We start from the raw sequence: 21,578 nt of genomic DNA on the forward strand, positions 1-21,578 counted from the left end.
CAGGAAAGTGCTACGTGCTATCCGGGCTAAACATTGTTTTGCAGAATACGTGAATTCTGTCTGGCCATAGCACAGGCGTCCTCACCTGTAACCCAGATTCCAAAAAAAAAATGAAATGCTTTATGTACTGTGTATTATTTGTAGCAATTTCGTCCAATCCCTGATACGTTGCTGCATTTAGATTTTATCTGCTGCTGCCCCACACAATTATTTTCCTAATACACATCAGAATAGAAGCACCGGTGCATTATTACCTAGTGCATTCGGCTTCAAGGTAGGTGGATAAATTAAATCATTACATGAAACATATCAGAAACCCCCGCTTTGACTCGTATTTTGAAGTCTGGACAGAAGACTTCCACCACACTATCTACTTATCACAATTTACACTACTCGCAGATCGAATTGAACCGGAGACGAACGATTGCCGATCCTTGATTGATCCGTTAACGAAATCTGTTTTAGCAGTAGCAGTAGTTTAAAAAATGAAATCTAATATTCAAATATTTCTACACATGAGCTACGTCAGAGATCAATCACGGATACTTTCGGAAACGAGGAAACCATGCGAATTACCATACAAATATGCTGCCAAATATGAATGGACAATGAGGCCAAAGAATATGAAAGTTGTGTTTAATATCACATTTACGGCAGCCGCATTTGCGAAACCGTAGATTGAGTATAGTTTCAGTAGGATTTTCTCATTAATCATCAAAGCTAGAGATAGTATCGTCCGGAAGAATACTTCAACATCCAAAACCTAAAATTAGAATACAGTTTGTTATTGATTTAAATAAATAATAAAGGTTATTTCAGATCTCATGCTCAAACTTAATTGTTGATAGAAAAATAAACAAAATAAACAAGTCGATTGATGTCATTGGTAACATGTGAAATCCACGTTTGCTTGGATTACAATTACAGTTCAGTGTCGCAGAAGGTGTGTTGCAAGTTTGATTAAATCGTACAATTTCATAAAAATAGCATAGCATAGCATAGCATATGTGATTGTACAAATCGTGGGTGGCTATACAATGCTCAATTCAAGCTCCATCTGGAATAAGGGCGAATGTCGCAAGAGAAGACTCTACCCGTCGACCCCCCCTCCCTTAAACAAAAGTGACAAGCAGCAGATCTCTCTATGGTTCATCACTTCAGAACGAAAGAAAACAATGCGAACTTGCGTTCTGAGGTGATACACTGCAAAGAAACTCCCTGCCTGTCACTTTCATTCAAATGAGGGGAAGTCGACGAAGAGAACCCTCTCCCGCGACACCTGCCCCCTCACCAGACAGAGCTTGAATTGAGCAATCTACTGTATATTGTCGCAAATTGGTACTTGGGATTAGTACCTTTTCCTATACAGTAGCAGTTGTATACCTGGCCACGTCCTTACAATCACGGAAGGAAGGGAAGGAATGTTAGTTCAACATCTACTAGTGAAGATGCAGGGAACCCATACTACCTTCATAGATGTCTCGGGAAGGAAAATTTGTGTTAGTGGGAAAGGTGAATAATAGGGAACTCTATTCGACAATATAGAGCGTTTGTCAATAACAGTATATGCTGTAAAAATAATAAAATATATTCATCATTTTACTTACGAACCGTCCTAAGGGAAAAACAAAACAAAACACAAAATTTCGGCAAATCGCGCGATCGTTCTGCCGTCCGAAACAAGAGCCAACACGCACTGAACTAATTAACTTTATTACCGGCCGCACAATGCAAAACACAAAACTTCGGCAAATCGCGCGATCGTTGTGCCGTCCGAAACAAGAGCCAACACGCACAAATCGTACCATTTCATAAAAATCATTACAAATCGACTTTATTTCGATTGAAATTCGCTGCCTTCGATAGCTGTGAGACACCCCTTGTTCTCAGTTCACTTTTGTCTTTCCACTTTTCACTTCTCATTTCTGTTTTGCTACTTTCCATTACTCGCTTCTTATTTATTACTCTTCATTAAGAGGGGCCTTAGCCTAGCGGTAAGACGCGTGGCTACAAAGCAAGATCACGCTGGGTTCGATTCCCGGTTTCGGCCTAGGCAATTTTTGGATTGGAAATTGTCTTGATTTCCCTGGACATAAAAGTATCGCCGTGTTAGCCTCATGATATACGAATGCAAAAATGGTGCAGACTCCACCAAATGCGGGAATATGGGTGACCTCCTTTATACGCCATCTATGTCTGAGGTCGCGGGAGTTCATTTTCGAAACAAATTTAAGGTGAACCGTATATGGGAATTTCAGTTCATAAAATCAATATGGTTCTCGATATGGACACTAGAGGGGCTGTCAAAATCATTAGTCAATACAAATGAATTATCATTCATTTTCATTTATTTAGTCTACATCTAAACAGATAACACTGAATCAACAATTTGACGCCACAATACACGGTTCGAGGCCGCATCTCTCCATCCTCGAATACGCCCCACGCTCGCCAAATCGTTTTGCACCTGGTCTGCCCATCTCGCTCGCTGCGCTCCACGTCGTCTCGTCCCTGCCGGATCGGAAGCGAACACCATCTTTGCAGGGTTGCTGTCCGGCATTCTTGCAACATGCCCTGCCCATCGTACCCTTCCGGCTTTAGCTACCTTCTAGATACTGGGTTCGTCGCCACACACCGTCTTCTTGCACACCACCAAAGATGGTCTCTCGAATACTCCGAGTGCTTGCAAGTCCTCCTCGAGCATTGTCTATGTTTCATGTCCGTAGAGGACAACCGGTCTTATTAACGTCTTGTACATGACACATTTGGTGTGGTGGCGAATCTTTTTTGACCGCGGTTTATTCTGGAGCCCGTAGTAGGCCCGACTTCCACAGATGATGCGCCTTCGTATTTCACGATTGACATTGTTTTCAGCCGTTAGCAAGGATCTGAGGTAGACGAATTCCTCGACCACCTAGAAGGTATCCCCGTCTATCGTAACACTGCTTCCCAGGCGGGCCCTGTCGCGCTCGGTTCCGCCCACAAGCATGTACTTTGTCTTTGACGCATTCACCACCAGTCCAACTTTTGTTGCTTCACGTTTCAGGCGGGTGTACAGTTCTGCCACCTTTGCAAATGTTCGGCCGACAATGTCCATGTCATCCGAGAAACAAATAAATTGACTGGATCTGTTGAAAGTCGTACCCCGACTGTCACACCCGGCTCTCCGCATGACATCTTCTAGCGCAATGTTGAACAACAGGCACGAAAGTCCATCACCTTGTTCCATCACCATCAACTGGAGTGTTCGCCCGAAATCTTCACACAGTTTTGCACACCATCCACCATGCAATGACTTATCAATACTTATTAAATATAGACTTCTTGCTAGCATGATTGAACTAATTCTTTTTTTCTGGCTCAAGAGTTAAAGAAGTTAGAAGTGTGCGGCGCGTGTTAAAAGTCGAGGTAGTGATAATAGTTCAAAAAACATGTGTGATTTTTGAGTAATTCTTGTTTCTAATTCTTTTATTTATAGTTGTCCCTGAAAAGCCAATTGTTAAAATCCTCAAATAAAGTGTTAGTAGGGCAGTTAGTAATTTGTTAAAGGTTAAGAAATGTTAATAGTGTTAGAGAAACTTAACCTAAAAATAAATGTACTATATACATGGTACTGTGTGGCTAATTAAAGTGGTTCGCACTCCAAGGGAATTGCGTGCAACTGAACCTAGTTGAAAAAGGAAAATGGATCAAAATGATTGTAAAAGCCGTCGAATGAAATCTTATCAGGTCACTAATATCAACCTGAACAAGCCTAACGAGGCCTTTTCCGTTTGTTTACGCCAGTCGTTTGGATTTCCGGGAGAAACTGGTCCCAAACGCCCAACTTGCATCTAATTTGGAATTTTCAAATAGCAGAAGAAGGATTCTCGACACTAAAATTGTCCAACCACGTTTTTCGGGATTTTTGTAAGGCCATTCTGATCCGAAGTTCGACGCCATTGTTGGAGACGTCATTTTTATTCGAAAGGCTGGAATCAATCACGGAAATAGTTTGGGAGTGAACCGGCCCCCATGTGGCGAAAGAGGAGATAATTGCGGCGCTTTCCACCAGAGGTTCTCCATCATATCGCTCCACCGTCAAGTCGGTTGATTGGCCAATCACCATTGGGCCATTCGGGCGACTGTTATGGATAGCAGATAGATCCAGAGATTCCCCACCATCACCGTAAGTGAGCCTACGATCCACAGCAACAGGAAAACCGTGAATCGCGCTGGTTATTTTTTTATTAGGAACACATTTGTGCAAGAGAAAATAAGGAAATCGTGATCACGAGGTTAGGCTACTATAGCTAGTTACTTGAAAGCATAATAAATAGCATGTCGGTTAGTCTCTATTAGAAAAGGAAATTTAAAGCTCTTAGAAATCACACTAATTGGTTAATATCGCCCTAAATGCGATGCAAACTTCTTAATCCAATAGTGTCCCACTCATCATTTCCTGAAATCTTTCAGAGGGTAGAAAGGTAAGATCGAGCTAGCAAGTTGGTTTCAACCCTGGTAAATGAACCTCGAGAGTTCATCAGAAATTATGTTGTGATTATGCTGACCCTTCCCTGTACCTAAATGTAAACAATTCGCATAAAACGACCCTGGGAGTTTCCGATTCACATTTGAATCAAGGAACGTTACAAAGGAGTTACAAATGGTTTTTGTTTTCTCATGATACTTCAACATTTGTTCACTTTTTGTGACGCGAATTTTGAAAACTAGACGTTTGAATTTTGAAAACTAGATGTTCACACGGATTTTTTAAATATTTTTTTTCGTCGGTTTCGGGGTCTAATCAATGTAATGTAAAAATGTCTTTAATTAGGCGTTTTAAAAAAAATTAAATAAATTAGTCGTAATTTGAGGTCAATTCTATTTACTATTCGGCCAAATGGCATACGGCCAAATGACCCGTTCGGCCAAACGGCATTCGGCCAAATGGCCTGATACCGGATTACAACGTTTGCTATCATATATGGACTAAACCACGATGACGTCACGCGTCGATTTTCAGTAAGAAGAAAACCTCATCTGAGGGCAAAGTTTACGAAAAATGAACATCAACGTGAACATCCGGTGAACTAAAAGCTCCGATTTCACTCAAATGTTCATCGGCCCGCAGCGGATGTCATTTTTTCGAGCGAAAAGAAGAAGAATCGTGAAAAAAGAAGACGCTCGTGGTTAAGTCCATATAATAGCCCTGTTTGTCTATCCGGTGACTAGCCAACCAGACGCAGCACGCGGGGAAATTCTCACAAAAAATAAAATATTTGACACTTCAATTCTTTTTTACTATCAGATGCAGAAAACAAAACCAGTGACAACCTTAGACAACCAGACACAGCATTTGATGAAAAAAATCACAGTCAACAGACGTTGAAAATTTTGATTTTTTAAATGCAGAAAAGAATCTATCACTCTTAAAAATAAAAAAACACTTGCCACGGGCGCTATTGCTATATTTGTCTACAAATAAATTAGTGATCTATATTACTCCTCCTTAATTGCTTTGGTTTCTGAACAGCTAATGGTTACTTGAATCCGTCGGCTGGTTGCTTCTTCGTTGACAGATAATTCAGTCGTGCAACTCCTTATTCGTGGCTATCATAGCGGATGCTAACATGTTTTGTGCGAGAGTTGAATGAGCCATTATTTGCGATGCTGATTGCAGCCTGGTTGTCACACTTGACAGAAATCGGGCGATCCTCAGACACCTGAGAACGTAAGTTCTTCCACCATTGTCTATATTTTTTTCATCTCTTCAATTTCTTTCTGGCTATTCGGTACCATTGATTCGTTAAGTATTATTCTTAGTCTTATCCAGCTTTCCACGCTCACCATAATGGCGGATGCTATAAATTTTTTGACAAGAACTGCTTCCCGACACTGAACTGAAATTCCCATCTAAGCAAACGTTGATATCCTCGTTACCAACGGCATCCATTGCGTTGTTTATTTTTCTATCAACAATGGCATTTCCGCAAGATTTATATTCTTTCATTAAAATAATCCAACAATTTACTAATTTACATCTTTTTTCCGACATTATTTTCAAATACTGCAAAGGATGATGAGCACGAATATAAATCAACAAAATTTCATTAGTATGATATGTGATCGATATCAACTGCAGGAATCTAGCAGATAGTTCCAGTTTTCCAGACAACCTCTTTTCTTGCTATACTTACTGTGCCACCTCTTTGAAATCAAGTCTCACCCACATCTTCGTGTTTGATTTTTTTTACAATATGGCTCCACTTATATAACGGGTAACAGAACCACAATATTTTCATCCCCACAATCCCTCCCTGATTGTTATACACACTATATTTAAAGCGTATTCCTCCACCGATGATCCCCACAAATCTTCGTTAAGCTACAGTAAAAAACATATCAGCCACCCACGGAATAAATTCCGAAATCAACCGAAGCTATTTTACAATTATACTCCTTGCGAAAAATATCAGTAACCATTAGCAAAACATAATTTGACTGCAGATTGAATCATTTAATTTTTATTTTCATTTTGCAGCGTACCAATCCAAGGCCAATTATATGGGGAGGAGGTAATGGGCATGGCAGGAGAGTCCGTGCAGACTCCTAAAACGCCAAGAGAGGTTAGGCCTTTATCGACTCGCAACAAACGTAAATGAATAAAAACGTGGAAATTGATCGAAATTGATAATTTAAAAATTGTAATTCAACATTATTAATGAATTTTCAAAAAACCTGTTCAAAATTTTATGTTGCGTATTTCCGTCTTAGAAGGAGCTAAATTCGAAATGGGGAAAGTCATGTCTTCTAGCTTAGCTTAGCTTAGCTTTGACTGACTACACATATCTATGGTTGTTACTCCGTGATTGACCAGAATCAGTGAAATTGCACCAAGAATCAACTGAATGATTGACTGGGATTGCTCAAGCTTTCTCAATGTGTAAGTTTCAGTGACTCAAATATTCAAATGATCAATTACGGCGACAGTCACGTCCTAGTAGTTAGAAGGAGGTAAGTAATATTAATAGGTGATTTTTGCTATTTGAAGACCATGTTTACCTTTGCGTCTCAACAAAAAACCACAGAAAGGATTATCAGTTAGTTGGTAGGCATCGTTGGATCTGGATTCACTCTGATAAGCGATACGACCGTGCCATTCTTTATACACAGTGATTTTACCTAACGGCCCGAAACAAGAGAAATCTCGCACTGAACTGATTTTTATTACCGTCCGCGCAATGCAGAACACAATACTTCGGCCGATCGCGCCATCGTTCTGCTGTCCGAAACAAGAGAAAACTCGCACTGAACTGATTTTTATTACCGTCCGCGCAATGCAGAACACAATATTTCGGCCGATCGCGCGATCGTTCTGCTGTCCGAAACAAGAGAAATCTCGCACTGAACTCCGAAAGTGGGGAAAGTCATGTCTTCTATTTATTAAGTTATTTTATATAGGAGTATCGCGTTATCAAGTTTGAGAAATAGGAGTGAATTTATCATTTTAGTGAACATTCAGTACTATTATAGTACTATCATTATGATAAGAAAGACTATGAATTGCTGAAAAAACATATTCGATTGAGAACAGTAGAAATTGTCCATTCAAATATTATAAATTCAGTAGAAAACCGAATTATAGCCGCTATCGAAATTGGATTTTTCTCACAATCCATACGTTAAACCTAATTTCGGAAGTGGTGCGTTGTATAGCACATCACCAAATGAAAACAGCGCACCACTTCCGAAGTTAGGTTTAACGTATGGATTGTGAGAAAAATCCAACTTCGTTAGCAGCTATACCTCGGCTTTGCACTGAATTGATAATACAAACATTTAACAGTAACTGTTCTCTCTTATGCGACACAGCGACAGATTGTCGACAGTTTCGTAACTAGGATTTGGTTCATTAGATAGACGGAGGACTCAATTGGGCTTTATTCTGTGTTTGACCTAACGGGTACTTGAGAATGTTCACTGTTCTTAACCAAATCCAATTTATCATCCGCCTTATCCGGCCATCTTAAAAGCACGAATTTAATTTCAAGCTATGCTTATCATATGCGTATTTCATTTCTAACAAGACCTGGAATGAAAAGAGTTAACAAGCATAGTAAAACAAATTAGAAAAATTAAAATCTTGCGCAAATGTCGTTTCTCGTTTGTTGATGAAAGAATAAACAAATCAACAAGTATCGTTGGTAACAAAAAAACAACGTTTGCTTAGATGGGAATTCCAGTTCAGTGTCGGGAAGCAGTTCTTGTCAGATTTTTTATAGCATCCGCCAATATGGTGAGCGTGGAAAGCTGGATACTTGCAACGGGGTTTGAATCAGCCATGCCAAAACGCTAGATAATTTCTTTTATATATGCCTCCTGATTGAGCCAGAGTTTGCCATCTGCTCGTTGCCTCGTAACTCGCATGCCCAAACAGCATTTGGCTTAACCAAGATCCTTCATTCTGGAATGCTTCTCAAAAGTGACTTTCCAGATTCGTTTCGACTCGTTTCAGATTCTGGTCGTTGGTGAAAATAAAAAAAATCATTGACGTAAATTATTACAAATATTATCTTCTCCCCATCCAGTACAAACAAGGATCTACTGATGAACGATTGAGGCAGAAATTTCGAAGAACGTCATCCAATTTAGCCTTCCACACCTTACTCGATTGCTCGATTGCAACGCTTGCGTTGGCCACACCTTCCGTAACTACGACAACATCTCTCGACTCGACTCGACTTCGATCCTACCAGTGTTGAAATTCAACACTGGTAGGATCGTAGACTTTGTATCCTTTGGTATCATCACAGTAGTCAACGAAAATACCTTTCTTTGCTTTCGGATCAAACTTCTTACGCTTCGTCTTCGGCACATGCACCGTCATGCTAGCATGAGCATGAGCATTATGACTGCACAATTCGTGGGGCTTGGGCCTAGCTACCCACTCTCAATGTACAGTGTATACGTTTCGGGAGCTCAAACATCTAAAGTCAATAACGGCACCGGCCACGTCCTTACGGTCATATAGGAAGGGAACGATCGTCAGGAATGGTCGTTGTCTCAGTTTCAACGATCGCATCAAGAATGATTAGACGCTTCAAGATCCCGTCCGCTTGCTTAATCAAAGTAGCTCTAGATGCCTCGAAGAAAATAAAATGCCAAAATCGTTTCTGATTAATTGCTTCACGGCAGATTCATTCAATAAATCAAAAATATCGGCGTATTTGGATCGTCTCTCTTGGATTCATTCCTTAAAAGCATCGAATAAGTGGCGGAAATTTCTGTGGCTTGATTTCATAATTATTCCATTATAAATTGAAGCGCCACGTCGGCTTCATATAGGTCGCAGAACTCACAGAGGAGTTGTTCCAAAGCAGCTTAAAAAACAGGTTTGAGGGCTTGAATTATTTCATCTACCGGCAATCAATCATCACTGAAGTTGAATTTGGTCGCATTAGCTTTCTACGTACCGAGTAGGTACACGCTCAAGCGAACCTCGTTTGGCAGAAAGGGCCTTTTGGCCGAACGGGTCATAGAGCCGCAAATGTAGTTTGGCCGAACAGGTCATATGGCTAAAAGAGCGTAATGAGCACTGAGAAGTGAGAATTAGGGAACGAAACTCAATAAATGAGGCGTCCCAATTTTCTCTTTTCACACCTCATTTCTCCCTTTTCACTTCACACTGTGAATAGTGTGTGTGCCGGAATAAATATCGGCGGCGGCGGCGTTTGTCAGAATTCTGGTAAGTGGCTGCAGCGTTTTCAGCGTCACCCCAGAAGCCATCTTAGTCGGCGGCGATGTGAATAGGCGTGGCTTTTTTTTATAACGTTCATTTCTTTAGAAAGAAAAAATGTCTGCATTTTATCAGGATATTTTAAAGACAACAATGGGAGAATCTTTTGAATTTCGCAACTCCCTAGAAATTTCACTGAGTTCTTCCAAAAAATCATTTTATTGAGTCCCATCGAAGGAAAGTGGTTACATCCAATACATTTTTCAAATCAAAATCTTTCATATAACGTAAATATCCACACCATCGTTTTTCAGAACGTTGTAAATTATTTATGGATACTATTTAAAAATTTCGAGAAGCGAGATTTCTTTTGAATTTTCAAGGGAAGCTCTTTGGAGTTTACTTGCCAAATTCTTCAGTGTTTTCACCGAAAGTTGTTCTAATTTTCTACAGAATTTCGACGAAAAACTGATCAATTCATTAAAATTTGCACGGGATTTCTTTAAGTTCTATGGTTTTTTTTTTTCGGAATAAAAAATGTTCGCCCGTTCGTCCAAGCGACATTTTCGGCTGTATGTCTATTACAGTTGAATGACATGTTACCGTTACGTAACTATTGCTAATTTAAATAATAAAAATATAAAAAGTGTTAATTTTGTTAGTTTGTTAATTGTAATATCTATTCTAAATGTTAGTAAAATTATTAGTTAAAATTGTTACGTTAATATTGTTGATATAATTAATTTAAAAATCACTCATAAGCTAAAAAAAGAACAAAATTTGTTAAACACAATACATTTACACTGAACACAACTAGACGTTACATATGAAAATAATGAGCCAAAGGGAATAAAAAGTATTGCCACACTGGATACGACGACTACGGTATAAGAAAGGAAAAGGGAAAAGGAGGTATGAGCTACTGGGCTGCATTTAGCTAAAGTCTTTTCTGATCTAGAGCGCCAAGTGAGAAGGTAGAAAAGTTATCCGTTACCCACCAAGCACAGTCTAAAGCTTATAGCTCAAGTATCATCCCATATCGGGGATTTTACCTATTATTTGGAATCAGCAGGTATGCTATAAATTGAGGCCGAAATTAGCTATCAAACCCCAGTAGCCAATTTCATACCTAACCCCTAACCCTACTACCAGGAGCCGTTAACGTTCGCCTGAGAAGTACTGGTGAGACCGCTCCCCCCGGAAGGCCTTTTATAATCGTGGATCACCCGAAAGTCCAGGGAAAGAATCCGAGGTCATTGTTGGGACCGCACCGTTGATTCCGTCCAGACAATCGACGTCAAAAGGGAACAATCGGGTAATTCACCCGTTTTCGCCGCCTGTAGGGCATTCTGAGCTGCCGTCGAATCATCCATCCGATCGGTGGCCCGTTCCCCTGATAAACCATTCCGGGATCCCGAAGAGCTCCAGCATCGGCCGGCCGCAACTACACGCCACACAGACACACACACACAACCGTAAGTCAAAAAGAATATATATCAAAAAGAACAAGAACGTGTTTTACTTGTGTCCTTGACCAGCCCTGTAAGCCGACCCTAAGAGTCCCATGCCCTGGGCCAGGTCCTTCCGACCCGCTCAGTAAGAATTGACGCCCAACTAAAATAGCTCTGGTCAAGGATTCAAGGAAAAACTCTATCAGAGTGATCAAGAAAACTAGGATATCAAATTAGTGAAATTAACACGTGCAAAAATTAGGTTATCCAATTCACCAAAAATTATATCAATGGTGTAGTTCTATCCGGTATCACCAATTTGTTCTCATCCGTAAAGTGATAAATTTCTAGATATCATACTACTAGTGCGCGAACACTCTCAAAAGCTTACAGTGTTGCAGTGTTTGCACCAAATAGCGAAAATTAGGAAACGGTATTTTTCAGTATAGCAATTTTGTTAATGGGTCTTGATTCGACTAATTACCCTATACAGTAAATGATTCACGGAAAATAGTTTGCTTGTGTTCAATTAATTACAATCGTACACACAATAGCTTGCTTTCAATCCCGAAATAGCCACCGAGCAGTGGAACAATGATGGATCTACAAACAATGTACGCTTCGATGGATGTCTCCCATCTCTCGATCGATGAAGTTGAATACGAACTACTGATCAGGAACATTTTGTTTCACTTCGATGAACACGAAAGTATCAAGCGAAGAAAACTTAAAGATAGACTGAAAAGCGAGAAACAGTCGAAAACGTTTGCGTTTTCCCAACCTTGGCGCGATGTCAATGAAGAATTAGTTACTATCAGTGCGAAAATAAAGGTAATAGGAGGCTTGCTCGAAAATCCGAAGACAGATGCTCGACAACGTCAGAAGTTAAAAACGCGATTAGTTCATTATCGAGTTCGAAACTATATCCTGTCCAAAGCTACAGGTGCGGATAGAATCAAGGAAGAAATCTTGAGAGTAGGGAGGTTGACTACCGAACTATTCGTGAAATTCTATCCGGAAGTTAACGAGACGGACAATCATTCAAAAGATACTGAACGACTTGAATCGGATTTGAACAATGTGCTAGAAGAGGTCAGAAGTGAAATAGAAACATTGAATGAAACAACTATGTCAGGTAGAGAGATAGAAGAGCAGTTAGAGCAGGAAGGAGCGACGAATCAAATGATAGCTTCTAAAAGAAAGGAAATGAAGGAGTCGGTTAGAAGATCAGAAGAAATTTTGAGAGTGCTGTCTGAGTATGAGGAAGGAAAGAAGGAAAATCCAAAGGAACTCATTTCGGTTTTCAAAAAGTTTGTTCAACAAACCACAGAACAGCAAAAGCACATGCGAGAAATTCAGATTGCCGAAGAGGAAAGAAAAATGAGAGAAGCAAAAGATAGTGTAGAACGGAAAAAGAGATTGGAGAAAGTGTTGATTAGTTTGATCGGTTGAAAAGAGCCGGATACGTCTCTGAAGAATGAACCAGAGACGTTTATACAGAGAGGGAATTTTAAAGAGGAAGAAGAGGAAAAGAGTTGGATAGCAAGATAGGCTTTGATTTCAATTTGAATAGTTTAAAGCTAGACTCAAAGGGAAATAGCTCCGATAATAGTACTGACATAGGAAGATCGAAATTGAAATCTAAAAGGATAAAGCTCCATCGAAAATAGGGAAAAGTCGTCCAAAAGAGAGTCGAAAAAGACATCGCAGACAAAGCTTCTCATCTGCATCTGAGGTTACATCAGTAACCGAAAGCTCCGATCACTCTAGTTCGGATAGTAGCTTAGAGTCCAATGTAGGACATAAAAGGGAGAGAGGGAGGAGAGAAGGTAGAAGAAAGAGGGAATTGAAGAGAATTCCGGTAGCTGAATGGAGATTAAAGTATGATGGAAAAGATCAGGGAAGAAAGCTAACTGAGTTCCTAAAGGAAGTTAAAATGAGATGCATCTCTGAGGACATCACAGAGAAAGAGCTATACAGGAGTGCCATTCATCTTTTTGCGGGGCGCGCAAAAGACTGGTTCATTGAGGGAACCGAGAATAGGGATTTTCGGAATTGGCATGAGCTGAAAAAAGAATTAAAACGGGAATTTTTGCCACCCGATTTGGACTTTCAGCTGGAAGTACAAGCAACTGAGAGACGGCAGTCTAGGGGGGAAAAATTTACTGATTATCTTCACGATATGATGAAAATTTTCCATTCGATGACTCGTTCAATCTCGGACCGCAGGAAGTTCAATATCATCTGGCGTAATCTCCGGTTTGATTATAAGAACGCCATGACCGGTGCCGGAGTAAGATCTCTATCCAAACTGAAAAAGTATGGAAGAATTATTGACGAGAACAATTGGACAATGTTCCAAAAATCTCACGACAGTGTGGCCCGTGGTAGAAATGCCCAGGTCAATGAAGTTGCTGCAACGGATTTAACGAAGTCCAAAAGCACGTTCCAAAATTCGAATACGGCATCACGCGTATTCACTCGAAGCAAACCTAAAATGAGTTCACAGAGAAATTCAAACCGTTAAGAGAAACTCAAAAAGCTTCAGGGACACGAATGAGAATAATAATGTGATGGATCCAGTCGAGGGCTCTGTTAAGAGCACGCTTTCAGCGATGGCTGAAAAATACAGACGACCTCTCTTGGGCGTATGCTACAATTGCAGATTAAGCGGACACCATTACGCAGATTGTACGAAACCGAAAGGCAAATTTTGTAGGATTTGCGGGTTTGGTGATGTCATAACACCAGCTTGTCCCGTGTGTCAAAAAAACGTGGCGGATTCAGCATGAGGAGGCAAGCTGAAATAGATCGTCGAAATCCTCCAACTAATAAATGTGTCACTGAGAAGCTTTCAATGAGTGGGTTTGAACCGGTCTCTGATAACGATTATTCCCCCGTGTCCAGCGTGAACGAGCTTTTTGTTCGCGTCGATGGAGACACCCGGCCGTTTGTAAAAGTGAGTGTGTTTGACAGAGAAATAATCGGCCTTTTAGACAGTGGAGCACATCGGTCAGTTTTGGGGCAGGGTGTAAAAAGCTCATAAGACTTTTGAGATTGAAAATAGTCCCATCAGACGTGCATGTTGAGACTGCATCATGATCAACTGTCGAAGTTAAAGGTTTTGTGTATTTGCCCATCACCTTCAATAACGAAAACCGAATAATCAAGACTCTCGTGGCGCCCAAATTAAAAAGAAGATTAATTCTAGGTTTTAATGATTTTGGAGAGCTTTCCAGATTCAGCCAGTGGTTTTGAGTCGAGAGTCTCGAAGAAGGGAGAAAGAGATGGAAGAAAACTTAAGAATAGAGGAATTAGAATGGAAGTGAGCGAGGAAGAAGAGGGAAACTTGAGCGAGACACAAAAGCTCAATTAGATAAGGTCAAACTTAAATTTAAAGTTGCCATTGAGGGGCAAATATTGGATGTAACATCTCTTGCAACTCATAAGATTGAGCTGAAGGATGAGTTCAAACTTTCGACCCCCATCCGAATAAACCCTATCCGACATCACCTGAGATGCAAAACGCATCAATAAGGAACTCGATAAAATGCTACAACAAGTCATTGAGCCCAGCAAAAGTGAATGGTCACAAAGCACCGTCCCAGTAATTAAACCAACTGGGGATGTACGGTTGTGTTTAGACGCCAGGCGTCTAAATGAAAGAACCAAACGCGACGCTTATCCTCTCCCACACCAAGACAGAATATTAAGCAGACTGGGTGCAAGCAAGTACTTAACTACGATCGATTTGACGAAAGCGTTCTTACAAATACCGCTGCATCCAGAATCTCGCAAATACACTGCTTTCTCGGTGTTGGGGAGAGGATTGTTCCAGTTCACCAGACTTCCCTTCGGCCTAGTAAACAGTCCAGCCACATTAGCTAGGCTAATGGATGATGTTCTGGGATATGGTGAACTGGAACCGAATGTGTTCGTGTACCTCGACGACATTGTCGTGGTAAACGACACATTCGAAGCCCACATCCAAACATTATCAGAAGTCGCTCGCCGATTGAAGGCTGCAAATCTGTCAATTAATCTGGACAAGTCCCGCTTTTGTTTGAGAGAATTACCTTATCTAGGTTACATCCTCTCAACCGAAGGACTGAAGCCAAACCCGGACCGTATCGAGGCCATAGTTAATTTCGAGAGACCGTCATCTCTGAAAGCACTACGCCGGTTTCTCGGGATGACAAATTATTATAGACGTTTTATTCCAGGATTTAGTGAGATATCAGCGCCTCTCACTGATCTCCTTAAGAAAAAACCAAAAACTCTCGTCTGGAATCCGAGAGCAGAACAAGCGTTCATGAGCTTGAAGGAAAGCTTAATCGCATCGCCCGTATTAGCCAATCCCAATTTCGACCTTCCCTTTCAAATTCAATCGGACGCAAGCGATAGTGCCATCGCTGCTATCCTGACTCAGCTGCATGGAGAAGGTGAGAAAATAATCGCTTATTTTTCTCAAAAGCTTTCGCCAGCTCAAAAAGCCTACGCAGCTTCAGAAAAAGAAGGGTTGGCCGTTATATGTGCCATTGAGAAATTTCGGCCGTACATAGAAGGGGCTCATTTCACTGTGGTCACGGATGCGTCTGCTCTCACTCACATCATGAGAGGCAAGTGGCGCACATCGTCTAGATTGAATAGATGGAGCATCCAGTTACAGGGTTACGACTTAGAGATACGGCACAGGCGTGGGAAGGATAACGTCATTCCAGACGCCCTGTCCCGTTCTCTGGAAGTTGCAGAAGTCCTTACTAATGGAGACGCATGGTACTCCAATATGTTCAGACAGGTGAAAAATTCTCCTGAAGGACAGTTGGATTTCAAAATTGAGAATCAACAATTGCTCAAACTAGTCCCAAACAAAACCGAAGTGCTCGACTATCGCCATGAATGGAAGCTCTGTATTCCAGAAAGCAAGAGAGAGCAAATACTTCAACAGGAGCACGATGGGTCTTTACATATCGGATATGAGAAGCTACTCGATAGGCTCAAATCTCGCTATTTCTGGCCTAGAATGGCAGATTATGCTAGAAAATATGTAGCTAAATGCAGAATATGCAAGGAGTGCAAGCCCAGCTCCATCTCACAACACCCAGCCATGGGGAACCAAAGGTTGGCAACGAAGCTGTTTCAAATTCTTGCGGTGGATTTTATTCAATCTTTACCGCGATCAAAATCTGGAAATATGCACTTATTTGTCATGCTCGATTTATTTTCGAAATGGACCGTGTTGGTCCCGGTCAGAAAAATATCGTCACCACTGATTGTGAAGATTCTCGAGGAACAGTGGTTTAGGCGTTATTCAGTTCCCGAGATCATTATCACTGATAATGCTACCAGTTTCCTAAGCCACGATTTCAAAAATTTTCTGACAAAGTATGGAGTGAAACATTGGGCGAATTCACGTCATCACTCACAGGCAAATCCTGTTGAGCGATTAAATCGGAGCATAAATGCGTGTATTCGCACTTATGTGAAATCCGATCAGCGTCAATGGGACACCAAAATATCCGCAATCGAGCACACTATAAACAATACGCTACATTCATCTACGAGTTTCACTCCATATCGGGTCATATTTGGCCATGAAATCGTCACCACTGGCGAAGAGCACAGAAGAGATCCCGATACGTCAGAACTATCTGAAAAAGAACGAGATAAGCAACGATTAAAGGTTGACAATGCAGTTTACGACCTTGTTCGTAAAAATTTGGAGAAGGCTCATGACCGCAGTGCAAGAGCGTACAATCTTCGTTCTCAGAAATCTGCCCCTGTTTACCAGGTAGGCCAGCACGTGTACAAAAGAAATTTTTCACAGTCGTCTGCTGGAGACAACTTTAATGCAAAGCTAGGGCCAGCGTATGTGCCATGCACTATTGTTTCGCGAAGAGGCACCAGCTCGTATGAGCTCTCCGACGAAAACGGCAAGAATCTAGGCATATTCTCTGCCGCAGATATTAAGCCTGGTATATCAGAATAATCAGCACTAATTTGTCCACTCTTTAGTCTTAGATTTTTGGGTTTTGTAGCACTACATTCACGGTTTATGGATAATTTATAGATACCGCATTCTCAGCTTGTCCGCGTCGGTTGATAGTGATAATAGGTAGTGTAGAAGGTCAAGATCAAATAGTATCGTCCATGGAGAGCAAATTAAGTTAGAGAGAGTGCGAAGTTGATGTGAACGAATGTAGATGTTTCTGTCGTCGGTCTGTCTCTTTCCGTTAAAAGTAGAATAACCAATACTCAATACTCGAACACATAAAGCAATAGTCTGTCGTTGTAAGGGATTGTAGCTTGTGAGCGAAGAACAAACAGACCAGGGAAATATGCCTTTTAGTGACAAATTCTTCATCACAAATTTGCAGATAGTTTTTGGAACCGGTTTAATCTGCACTACAATTCTGATATCGACATCCGCCATACCAATTACCAATCACCCTCCAATGAAACATCGATCAGTTATGAAAAACGGGAAATAAGATCAGCATCAATTCGGTAAATTTGCATCATATTAGTTCGCAAGCAATGTTTTTGTTTTGGTCATCTTCCACGAAACATTACTGTTTTGGTTGACTAGAAGAAGGAAGGCCATTTAACAGAATCGGAGATTTTGAAGCGGTACAGAAGGCATTCCGTGCATGAAAGGAATGAACTATCTGGTGGTTACTCGCGACAATGTCTGTTTTTGAGAAAGTCTAAAGCATGAAAGTTGCAACTCAAACCTGGTATGCTATTTATTTAGGTAAACTTTATAAAAATTAATTGATAATAAATTATGCAATTAATTTTGGGGAGAGATAGAGGTGGTGTTACCGTTGCGTAAATATTGCTTATTTAAATAATAAAAATATGAAAGTGTTAATTTTGTTAGATTGTTTATTCTAATATTTATTCTAAATGTTAGTAAAATTATTAGTTAAAATTGTTACGTTAATATTGTTGATATAATTAATTTAAAAATCACTCATAAGCTAAAAAAAGAACAAAATTTGTTAAACACAATACATTTACACTGAACACAACTAGACGTTACATATGAAAATAATGAGCCAAAGGGAATAAAAAGTATTGCCACACTGGATACGACGACTACGGTATAAGAAAGGAAAAGGGAAAAGGAGGTATGAGCTACTGGGTTGCATTTAGCTAAAGTCTTTTCTGATCTAGAGCGCCAAGTGAGAAGGTACAAAAGTTTTTGAAAGTTATCCGTTACCCACCAAGCACAGTCTAAAGCTTATAGCTCAAGTATAATCCCATATCGGGGATTTTACCTATTATTCGGAATCAGGTATGCAGGTATGCTATAAATTGAGGCCGAAATTAGCTATCAAACCCCAGTAGCCAATTTCATACCTAACCCCTAACCCTACTACCAGGAGCCGTTAACGTTCGCCTGAGAAGTACTGGTGAGACCGCTCCCCCCGGAAGGCCTTTTATAATCGTGGATCACCCGAAAGTCCAGGGAAAGAATCCGAGGTCATTGTTGGGACCGCACCGTTGATTCCGTCCAGACAATCGACGTCAAAAGGGAACAATCGGGTAATTCACCCGTTTTCGCCGCCTGTAGGGCATTCTGAGCTGCCGTCGAATCATCCATCCGATCGGTGGCCCGTTCCCCTGCTAAACCATTCCGGGATCCCGAAGAGCTCCAGCATCGGCCGGCCGCAACTACACGCCACACAGACACACACACAACCGTAAGTCAAAAAGAATATATATCAAAAAGAACAAGAACGTGTTTTACTTGTGTCCTTGACCAGCCCTGTAAGCCGACCCTAAGAGTCCCATGCCCTGGGCCAGGTCCTTCCGACCCGCCCAGTAAGAGACATATTCGGCCAAATGAGTTTTGCCCTAATAGTTTGTTCGGCCATTTAACATATTCGATTAAACAGCTTTCGGATTTGTTTCCTTCGGCCGAATGGCCGTGTGGTCGAAAGTCATTCGGCGAAAATCTATTTGTTCGGATGCCACTTGGCCAAATAACACGTTCAGCCAAAATCTATCTAGCCTAATTCTATTTGACTGAGTTGGAAGTTTTTCCGAAGCGGTTATTAAGTCGAAAATGGTTTGACCGAAAATGTCGGGTCATTTGGCCAAAAAATGTCCGGTTGACCGGAATAATCGTTGGGCCGAAAATGTCATTTGACTGGATAGATCAATTGACCGAAAATGCTGTTTGGTGGAAATGGCCTTTCACAGGAAGAACTATTTGGCCCGAAAATGTCCTTTCTGCAAAATAATAATTTCGGCAAATGACCTGACTTACATTCATCCGAATTTTCATACATTTCTTACATTTCCAACCATATTTGCCTTTCGACCAAATTACATTTTCGGCCAAATAAGACCGCAACAAATATTGATTTTTTCTTTTGTACCTATAATCTTTTAATAATGAAGGGGGTGGGAAATAAAAAATAAACAAATAAATGATCAAATCGATTGAATTTTCTATCGACTAAAATAAAAAAATAAAAACTCCCTCTATTCCAATGAAAAAATCAGGATAAAAGCAATAAATGAATATAACTTCTTCTTCGTTGGCATTACATCCCGCGCTGGGACAGAGCCGCCTCGCAGCTTAGTATTCATTAAGCATTTCCACAGTTATTAACTGCGAGGTTTCTAAGCCAAGTTACCATTTCTGCATTCGTATATCATGAGGCTAACACGATGATACTTTTATGCCCAGGGAAGTCGAGACAATTTCCAATCCGAAAATTGTCTAGACCGGCACCGGGAATCGAACCCAGCCACCCTCAGCATGGTCTTGCTTTGTTGCCGCGCGTCTTACCGCACGGCTAAGGAGGGCCCCCAAATGAATATAAAACTTCTCTAAATAATGCAAAAAATTCATAAACAATTTAAAATTTCCCTCAAAACAAAAACAAATAAGCACTTTTCAAAGCAAAAATTGCAATTAAAAAAGAAAAATTGTCCATGAAGAAATCAAAAGGTTCCATTGAAAAAAAAAATCATAAATTAATCAATATTTATGTGATGAAATGTTTATTTTTATTAAAGATATTTCAATATAACAAAATGTATAATTAAACAGGATTTCCTTCAAAAAACACACTGCTCGCGGAGCAACGCTAAAACTCGATCGGTTGCTCTAGGATACACTTCCTGAGCTCCTCAGGTCTGCTTCAGGGATAGTAGTGTGTCTCACTCTCTCTTACATCTCGGTCATCCTGAAAGGGATCTGGACTCCAGACCCGATACTTCTTCATGTGGGACGCCGCAGTTGTAGTACACTTCGATCCCTCGCCGCTTACCTTCTCTACCTCATAACGGTTGTTTGCTTCCACGGTTGTTTACAATCTTGTATGGTCCCAAGTACTCCACTGCGTACTTCTTACCAGGACCGAATTGAGTACGCTTGATGGCCACGATGTCACCTGTTTTATATTTAACAGCCGGCTTTGCCCGAAGGTTATACGCGTTCCGTTGTTCATCATGTGCTTTCTCGATGGCTGCGATCGTCGTACCGCACAATCTTTATCTCCTCGAGTAGTTCACTTAGTCGAATGTCGCCTTCATGCCTTCAACACCGAACATAGCTTCAAACGGTGTTACGCTAATACTTTGATGAACACTTGCGTTAATCCAGCGTTGGATGTTTCCGACATGTTTGTACCACTTAGTTTTGTCGTTTACACTCAATTACGTTAGCATGGCCAGGATCACCTGATGTTCGACCTGGCCATTTCCTCTGTGAACTCCTGTGGTGATCTCGATGTGCTGTGACGATTCTCCAACCGGCTCAGACCACTAGATGTGCACAATAGTTGGTCGGGGTTCAACCAAACCGCACCAAGCGGCTGTTTGACTAACTCATGATAGTTTGTTCGCGAAAGGAAAACAGAACATATTTTATGTCAATTCATGTGTGCATTTGTTGTAGGATATCCTCAGTTATGACGTTAAACGATGAGCGATGCGATTTGTGATCAATTGAATATGTCACTTTGGCAGAAAAATTGAAAAATTTTCATTGGCGCTCGGTGCGATTTGGCGGAACCCCGACCAGTTCTTACTCAGATCTGAATCCACATAAATAAATATCATTATTCAGTGAAGGGTCCATACCTCCATACTGCAGTGATATGGTACTGTCTGTGGAATAAACTCAATCCAGATCGGACAATATGGCATGGTACAGAAGATGAAGACCAGGTGTCCAAACAATCCAGTCTATTTCGTAGCAACACGGAATCCATTCAACGAACTGCGCGCATGCAGTGAAAAGTATAATTAGCTTCATTAATTTTGACTCTTGTTGCACCTTTCGGCGCGCATTTGCTGTGGATGTTTTAATTATAAACAAAACGCAAAGTAAGGTAAACGCATTAGGGTTCCACCGCAACCACGTGCGCACTCACTGCTGCTGCTAC

At 40.8% G+C, this 21,578-nt stretch overlaps 1 protein-coding gene and 1 long non-coding RNA gene across 2 annotated transcripts in view; one reads left to right on the forward strand and one right to left on the reverse strand.

Annotated features, from left to right (window-relative positions):
- Nucleotides 1-21,578, forward strand: part of LOC134206955 (tumor necrosis factor receptor superfamily member wengen) — a 92,526-nt gene that overhangs the window by 69,836 nt on the left and 1,112 nt on the right. The window lies entirely within an intron of this gene.
- On the reverse strand, nt 12,964-17,536 carry LOC134213156 (uncharacterized). The gene is made up of 3 exons (XR_009979409.1): nt 17,244-17,536; nt 13,541-13,661; nt 12,964-13,480 (listed from the first exon to the last, which is right to left on the reverse strand). It is a non-coding gene; the product is annotated as an uncharacterized LOC134213156 (long non-coding RNA).

This window comes from Armigeres subalbatus, chromosome 1 (genome assembly GCF_024139115.2).
Source record: "Armigeres subalbatus isolate Guangzhou_Male chromosome 1, GZ_Asu_2, whole genome shotgun sequence".
Classification (NCBI taxonomy): Eukaryota; Metazoa; Arthropoda; class Insecta; order Diptera; family Culicidae; genus Armigeres; species Armigeres subalbatus.